Source organism: Chelonia mydas, chromosome 22 (genome assembly GCF_015237465.2).
Source record: "Chelonia mydas isolate rCheMyd1 chromosome 22, rCheMyd1.pri.v2, whole genome shotgun sequence".
Taxonomy (NCBI): Eukaryota; Metazoa; Chordata; order Testudines; family Cheloniidae; genus Chelonia; species Chelonia mydas.
The window spans coordinates 5570691-5578147 of record NC_051262.2 but is presented as its reverse complement, the minus strand read 5'-3'; positions in this window follow the sequence as shown (position 1 = coordinate 5578147).

Here is a 7457-nt window from a genome sequence, read left to right as displayed (position 1 = left end):
TAGTCCAACCTCCTGCATAACACAAGCCATAAGACTTCCCGGAATTAATTCCTGTTTGAAGTAGAGCAGATCTTGAGGGACTGGAGCCTTCATCCATTTGAGCACCTTGGACCAGTCACCCATGCTACCAGTGATAGTCCTGTTCCTAGTGGAGGTATCACCAAACATACATTCCATTTGGCATAATGGTTGCCCTTGCTGGCAGTCACAGGCCAAAGACTGACTCCACCTGGAGATTGAGCTATTGTGAGGCTGGCTGTTAACATGAGACTGTTAGAATAATGTGAGTCACTTTATACTGTTGTTGGCCATGCTATATCTGATCCATAATTAAAGAAAGGACCATGATGTCACTTGGGATGAAGTATTCCATTCACCAGCATGAAGTTCATACCATCAGATTTTAAAACAATGCAACCTTCCTCCCCCCTACCCCTTTTTTGTGTGGGTTGGTGGGGGTGGAGGGGAATTAACTTCTTGACTCTTATTTTGAACCATTTTTGCCAATGGAAAACTGCTGATTAACCTCAAAAAATGGAGTGATGCAGTGATGACTTTGCCTCTAATGGGTGGACCTGGGTTCATTCTCCCTCAAAAGCCATGCCTCCAGGTGAAAATGATACAGTGTTGCCCTGAATGGAATCAAAGATGATGATTTATCTATTTCTTAACTAACAGTGCCTGCTTTGTGCTGGGAGTTTTCCAAACACTGGGGAAAGATGGATCCTGCTCTGTAGAGCACCAGGTCTAAAACATCTGCTCATCGAGGGTGAGACTTGTCCTTGTCAGAGTGTCAGCAGAAAGCCAATGCACCACTTAAACGATGCATAAGATTTGTCCCCCACCCCGAGTGAATTTATTAATTATTGTTGTTATTATTAACAATATTTATGTTAAGTAGCACCTAGAGGACTCAACCAGTTGTGCTGGGTGTTGTAAAAGTACTTATTAAATGAGAGAGCGAATTTTAGCCCAAATGTACCATTATTGGCTGATTCACACAGCATCAGCTGGGCTATTATTACACAGCCCTATAGCAACTCATCTTCCTTCTTGGTGCCTTGAACTCCCTCTTCAGAATACAAATGGTTCCCACTGAGGTCCAATAGAGATGGCTGAAATGTTCTCCATTTCAAAATTTGAAAAAAAACCACCCCAACCTCTCCCTGTTTTTGACCAACTCCACAATCACTTGAATTGTTTTGAATTTCCAAATATAATTGGGGTCAAAACATTTCACAAAAGCCTTTGCAAATTCCCCCTCCCTCTTCTTTGCAATCAACTGTCGTCCCCAAAGTCTTGGGAACTGGTCCTGATGATATTGTCAGCTCTTGGAAGGTCTTCAGCCCAACCATTGGAAATACAATCAGTTAGTCATACTTTAACGTTACTCACATTTTCCTCCACACCCACAGACAGCCAGGCAAGTCCATGAACTCAATAGCACATGGATGGGATCCAAATCTGGGCAAGTGTCTTCATTAAAAAACCAAATCCTGATATTAATTAATTTTTATGAAGAATCCTCTTTTTAGCCTTTCTCCTCGTTTCGCTTCATGCAGTCAGATTCCTGCTTGTCCCAGCATCCTAGGCCGCAGGCTACTCTCTGGCAGACGTGTCTCAAAATTGCCAAGGAAAGATGTGAATCATGTTTTTCCATTTGACCCCGTGGCGACATGGCTCCACAGGATGTGCCAGGTCCGATGCACACATGGCTTGACCACCCGGGGGCTGAGAGAGACAAATTTGTCATGCCAGAGCAGTCCCTGCTGGCTGGAAAGAGAACAGCACTGCCCAGAGAAACCAGGAGACAAAAATCATTTTTATAGAAAGAAATCAGTCAAGATGCTGCCAGTTTCCACTCCCTGGGATTCACAGCTTTTCTTTTCCATATCTATCTATCTATCTATCTATCTATCCACACCTTCCCCCCATGCTCCTAGGGTACTAAATGCCATGTTGGGTTTTGATTGGTAGAGCTGGTGAGCTAGGTTGGCTGGCAGGGAGAAAACTCTCGCATTTCTGCTCTGCTTCCTCTTTAAATGGCTGAAGAGGAATGAGTTTATACAGGCGCGAGAAGAGGCGGTGGAAAGCATCAAGTGGAATATCTGTCTTTATTTAACTTGGAAAGCAGCACTGGTAAAGCCTTTCTGTTGCCGACTGAGGTCATTCCTGCAGGCCTGCCGAAGGGCCGTCATACTCTTGGCTCCCCGGCTGCTGGAATGCACCACCTGAGCCGCCTCATGTTTGATCCTCTCCATACACCCCCGTTAACGGTTGCTTTTATTTGGGCCGTCCGTTCCCAGTCTCACCGGGAGACCTGCTCACAAGCCAGCGCATGTCACCAGACGAGAGCCCCGGCTCTGCCCAGATGATTGATTCATCCTGGCCTCAGCCTTTCAATTAAAAATAACCTACCGCAGCGGCGTCTGGGAGGCAAAAGTGCCCTCTTGTGGCAAAATGTTCCCTGGCCGGGCTCCCAATCAAGCCTCCCACTCTGGCCAGGAGAAACTGGCAGGGAGCATGTGCTTGGTGGGAGGTAGCATGGTCTGGTGGTTTGAGCGGGGGCACAGGCGTCAGGAGACCTGGGTTTTAGTCCCACTTCTGTTGTTATTTTGAAGCAAGGGTTGGACAGGTCAGTAAGGACCTGATTTTTCAGAGGACTACAGATGCTTAGGCCCAAAACCTCCCTCTGCCTTAGTTTGCCCTTCCATACAATTTTGCTCAGCTTTCTAAAATTCTTTGAGCTGCTCAGCAGGATGCAAGTGCCAGGTATTATTACAGCCACGCTGACCCAAAAACTCTCAGAGCACTGTCCAGTGCTCATCAGCAGGGCCAAACGTAGCCTTCCAAATCACAACATCCAGCAGCAGCTGCCCTCTCCCGTAACAGCGCCATGAGCACAAGGATGAGCAGATTTGAACAACTGGCACTCATCCACCCAGAGCGATCCAAGCACAAGCAAATAAGGGAGCATTGGGCTTTTTAAAGCAATTATGCAAACGTACGTGAAAAGCACAGAGGCACATTCCCAGCAAGTTACTGGTGCAGCCCTGAGCATTGCAAAGCGTGGGACTTTTGTTTCCATTTGGCCAGTCAGTGATTTGTGGGGTCAGCTTGATGCAGGCTGGGAAAAAAAGTAAGGGTTGTCTACACCCGGAATTATGCCTGTTTACCTGAAGGTGTGATTTTACCCCAAAATGGTTAAATTGGTGCAACAGGCAGGGTGGACCCCTGTATTTCATTTTAAACCAGGCTTGTTATTTTAGCTTACCTTGATCAAAACAGATTTAAGGTAACCCGAAAGAAGCTGCTCTTCAAGTGAAATAGGAATGTCCACTGGTGGGGGGGGACGGGACATTTTAACAAAGTTGGTTTAACTAACCCTGTGAAAGTTTGTGTGTATATGTCATTGGGTGGCTGCCTCCCGTGCACCCTCCCTGCCTCAGTTTTCCCCTGCAAGGGACTTCTTCAGGAACTGACAAATCCTTATGCCCATTCAGATCCCTTCTTGGGGTTTGATTTAGTACACTAACAAATATTCAAGATGAAGTTCTCAAATCCATCCATCTGCACCTCCTATCAGGTCGCTGCCAGGCCTTTCCTGCCTGTCGTCTCACTCCCCAAGTCCCAGGTTCCTGTGCTGGAGCCTACTCACTGCCTGCAGCTTGTGCCATCTCTCTCCATCCCCTTGCTGGCCTGCCTGGGGACTCCCTCTCTGCACCTTCCTGCTGCCCTTTATATGGGAATCGGCTGATCCCCGCTCAGCTGTGGCTGCTTAGTAACTAGGACTAGCTGGGCCCAGGCCACCCATTTACAGGAGAAGAGGTCATCCTGGGGTTCTCTGCCAAGCTCCACCCACAATCCAAACTCCACCCGCTACAGAATGAGATGCCATTCACAAGCCCATGGCCTGGAGTTGCTAATGCTCACAGTGTTCTTGCAGGGGCAGAATTTCAGCCACAGCTGGAGCCTGTCTCAGCCCTGTTGCGAGTTGGAGCCCTGCCAGGCGGAAGTCCCCTTCTGATGGACTGTCTGCCCCATCAGCCCATCTCCTGGGGTTGAGCGGCTGCTCAAAGCTGCTGCAGGAGAGCGTGTGCTCTCGCTCTCAGCAACCCTAAGCCATGCTGGCAAGAGGGGATGTGGGAAGAAGAAACTAAAGGACCCAGAGCCTCAGGGCAGCTCTACTCCCCATCCCTTCCCATGAACAAGGGGTCCAGACAGATCCTTCCTCCTCCTCCTCTCTCCCAGCAGCACCTGGCCTGGGAAGTGAGGTGGGAGGATCCCTTGAAAGAGCAGAGGTGAGCCCCTCAAGTCTGAGAGGGGGGTGCAGAACCCCAGGAGGAGCAGAGGAGAGACTGGGGAAAGGGGCTGTAATGATGGGAGGGTGAGGGCTGGGCAGATGCACAGGTGGGGTTGGAAGAACTGATGCAGGGACAGGATTGATTTGGAGGTTGGGGTGGGGGCAGTATTAATATTGCTGGGCTGGGAACAGGCAGATGTGGGGGTGAGACAAGCTTTTGCAGCTGGAGCCAAAATCCTCTTACCCAATACATTTGGGAGAGTGGACAACCCTGCCCATCACGCATGCACTGGGGATGGGCTGGGGGAGTCAACAGTCAAGTGACACACCAAAACTACAATATCATTATTATTATTTTAAAAAGAACGTCATGATTTTTGGGGCCCATCTCATGGTTTTGGGGGTCTGACTCATAGTTTCTGATCTCTTAAGGATGGCAGTACTGATGGTCCCTCTTCTTCCTTGCATGCTTTGAGCAGCCTCACTATAGTTCCCTATGCTGCCATTTCACTGAGCACAATCCTGAATTCACTGAAGGGGAGCGTTGTTCTCTCTCGCTCAGCTTTGGTTTCAGGCGGTCTGCCGACTCAAGGAGACATCACTGCATTGGCTTACATTTAGTTCACATAGCAATGATGGCTGGAGGCAGGACGGTCCAGTGGTTAGAGTGCTAGCTGGAGATGTGGGTTTCATTCCCTGCTCCGCCACAGACTTGCTGTATGACCTTATGCTACTCACTTATTGTCTCAAGTCCATGCCTGTACAATGATGACGACAGTATTTCCCTACCCCGCAGGGGTGAATATGTTAAAGATTGTGAGGTGTGTGTGGATAGGGGCGCATATAAGTACCTTAGGTAGATACCCATGCAACAATAGCACTACAGACTTAAGGACATCAGGTGTCCATTGAAATTCATGAGCCTGGTATATTAGTAAGTTAAAGGTAACTTGTCTCTGGGAGCAGGTATGTTGGTTGCGCACTGGTAATGCAGATGTTGTCGTGCTTTGGTGGAACGTTCCCTCTCAGTTAAAAGATTTAACCTGCAGGCTTTCTTTTCTTTTTTTTAACAGGTTTTTTTTTTTTTGGTTGTTTTTGTTTTACTGGTCTCACCAGATGTTTATAACATCTGGTGACGGCATGTTTGTTTTTTAAGCTCTTCTGTGTTGCGTTAGCAGCATGGCAGTGGTGTCACGTCTTTTACCACAGTATCCATATGTTCCAGGGTCTTTTCTGTTAGTCAGCTAGTGCCGAGTGCCACCCTGCAGCTTGTTGGCAGCTAACAGCAGAGTACAAACCCGCTGGCTTTCTTCCCATGTTGGTAAACCTAGGCAACCCCCAAAGTACGGCAGTGTGGTCCAATACGTAGGACAGTAGATTGTGGCACCAGTTTGGCTTTGATCCTACTCTCATTTGCAACCCTGGGCGAGTCAGTTTCTCTCTCTGTTAAATACCTGCCTGTCATTACAAAGCACTTTGAGATCCTCGGATGGAAAGTGCTGCTCCATCTTAGTGCGAGGTACAGTTGGGAGTAGCGCTGGTTGAAAATTTTCTGCTGAAAAAGAGTTTTGATGGAAAACTGGGGTTTTGACTAAATGGACAACTTCACACAAAGTGCCTGCTTTCCTCAAAACCTTTCAGTATTGCACCAGCAACCCAGAGTCCCTAAATCCCAATATGTTGAGGGTCTGGGGGCGTTTTGTCAACATTTTTTTTCCTTCCAATTGTTGGCAGTTTTTGACCAAAAAGTTTTGGATTTTAGTTTTGGATACTCCATTATTCTCCAGCTGTATATGTGAGCATCACCAATCTGCTTGAAAAGAAACCTTCAGCACTTTGTCAGATCCCCAGACATTCTACTGAGCTGCAAGGCCGGTGGTGAGCCAGGAGTGGAAAGACTCCCCAGGACAATCTTCACAACTCTTCTTTTAGTGAGGAAGCAATGTTGCCTAGACCAGGGGCTAGGAGACAGGGCAACAAAGTTTTATTCTTAGGCCCGCTGCTGACTCACTGTGTGACCACGGGCGAGTCTGTGCCTCAGTTTCCCCCACTTGTCAAGTGGGAATAATATATCCCCTACCTTACTGGGGCATTGTGCAAAAGCAGACTAACTGAAAAACTGTGTGATGTAGAAAATAATATTCAGAAATATGGAAATAATTGACTTGATCCTCAGCTGGTGTGCCAATATACACGAGCTCAGCATCTGGCTCGATATTTGCAAAGGGCTCGAGAGCCTAGGATAAATTATACTCTTATTGTATGAGAGAGTAAATGATAGTAAATGCAGTCTATAATGGCAACTTGACCGTACCTCTGTCAGTCCAAACTGGCAAACTCCATCTTACCTGTGGTCAGAAATATTTCCAGGAACATGAAGATCAATCTGGTTCAAACGGTATCTTTCTTCATATGTGAATCCAACCTGTTTGGGTGAGACCAGAAGGACCGTGAAGGAAACAGATGCCATTCTATTGAAATGATGTTACTGAGCTGAAAACCTCCCTCCAGCACTGCGATTGGAACGGTCCATTGGATTGACGTTCCATTGCAACAGACATCTCCAGATAATCAGATCACTCAGCTAGTTATCCACAGGATTTCATAATATACTACATCTCCATAGTCTTAGTATGGGTGCACCTAACTCTGACCGAGTAGGATTCACCATTTATCTGCACTAAGTCACAAAGAGAGGAGGGTCAGGCACCGGTACGAGAATGGGGAAACTTGGGTTCTATACCTATCTCAGCAAATCCCCTGCAGATTTGAGTCAGGCATGTCCATTCATCAAGGGATGAACATCACATCTCTATAGCGGCAGGGAAGGTAGGCTAGTCAAGCGATTACAGAAAGGGGTGGAGAGTGATGACTCCTGGGTCTTATTCTAGAACCGGCAGGAATGTCATTTGACCCCTCTGTGCCTCAGTTTCCTCATCCATAAAATGGGGATAGAGAGTTCATAAGCAAGTTGAGATCCACAGAGAGAAAGAAGCTTCTGAATGCAAGGTAGCATTACAACAGCCATGCTGCACTGATCACAAGCTGTCTTGCTCCCAGCTGGGACTCAGTCAACAAGATACCTTGGAACTCACCTGCTACTGTGGCTAAGCCTTTAAAGGGTTAAGGGGGAGATCTGGAATGATCAAGTGTT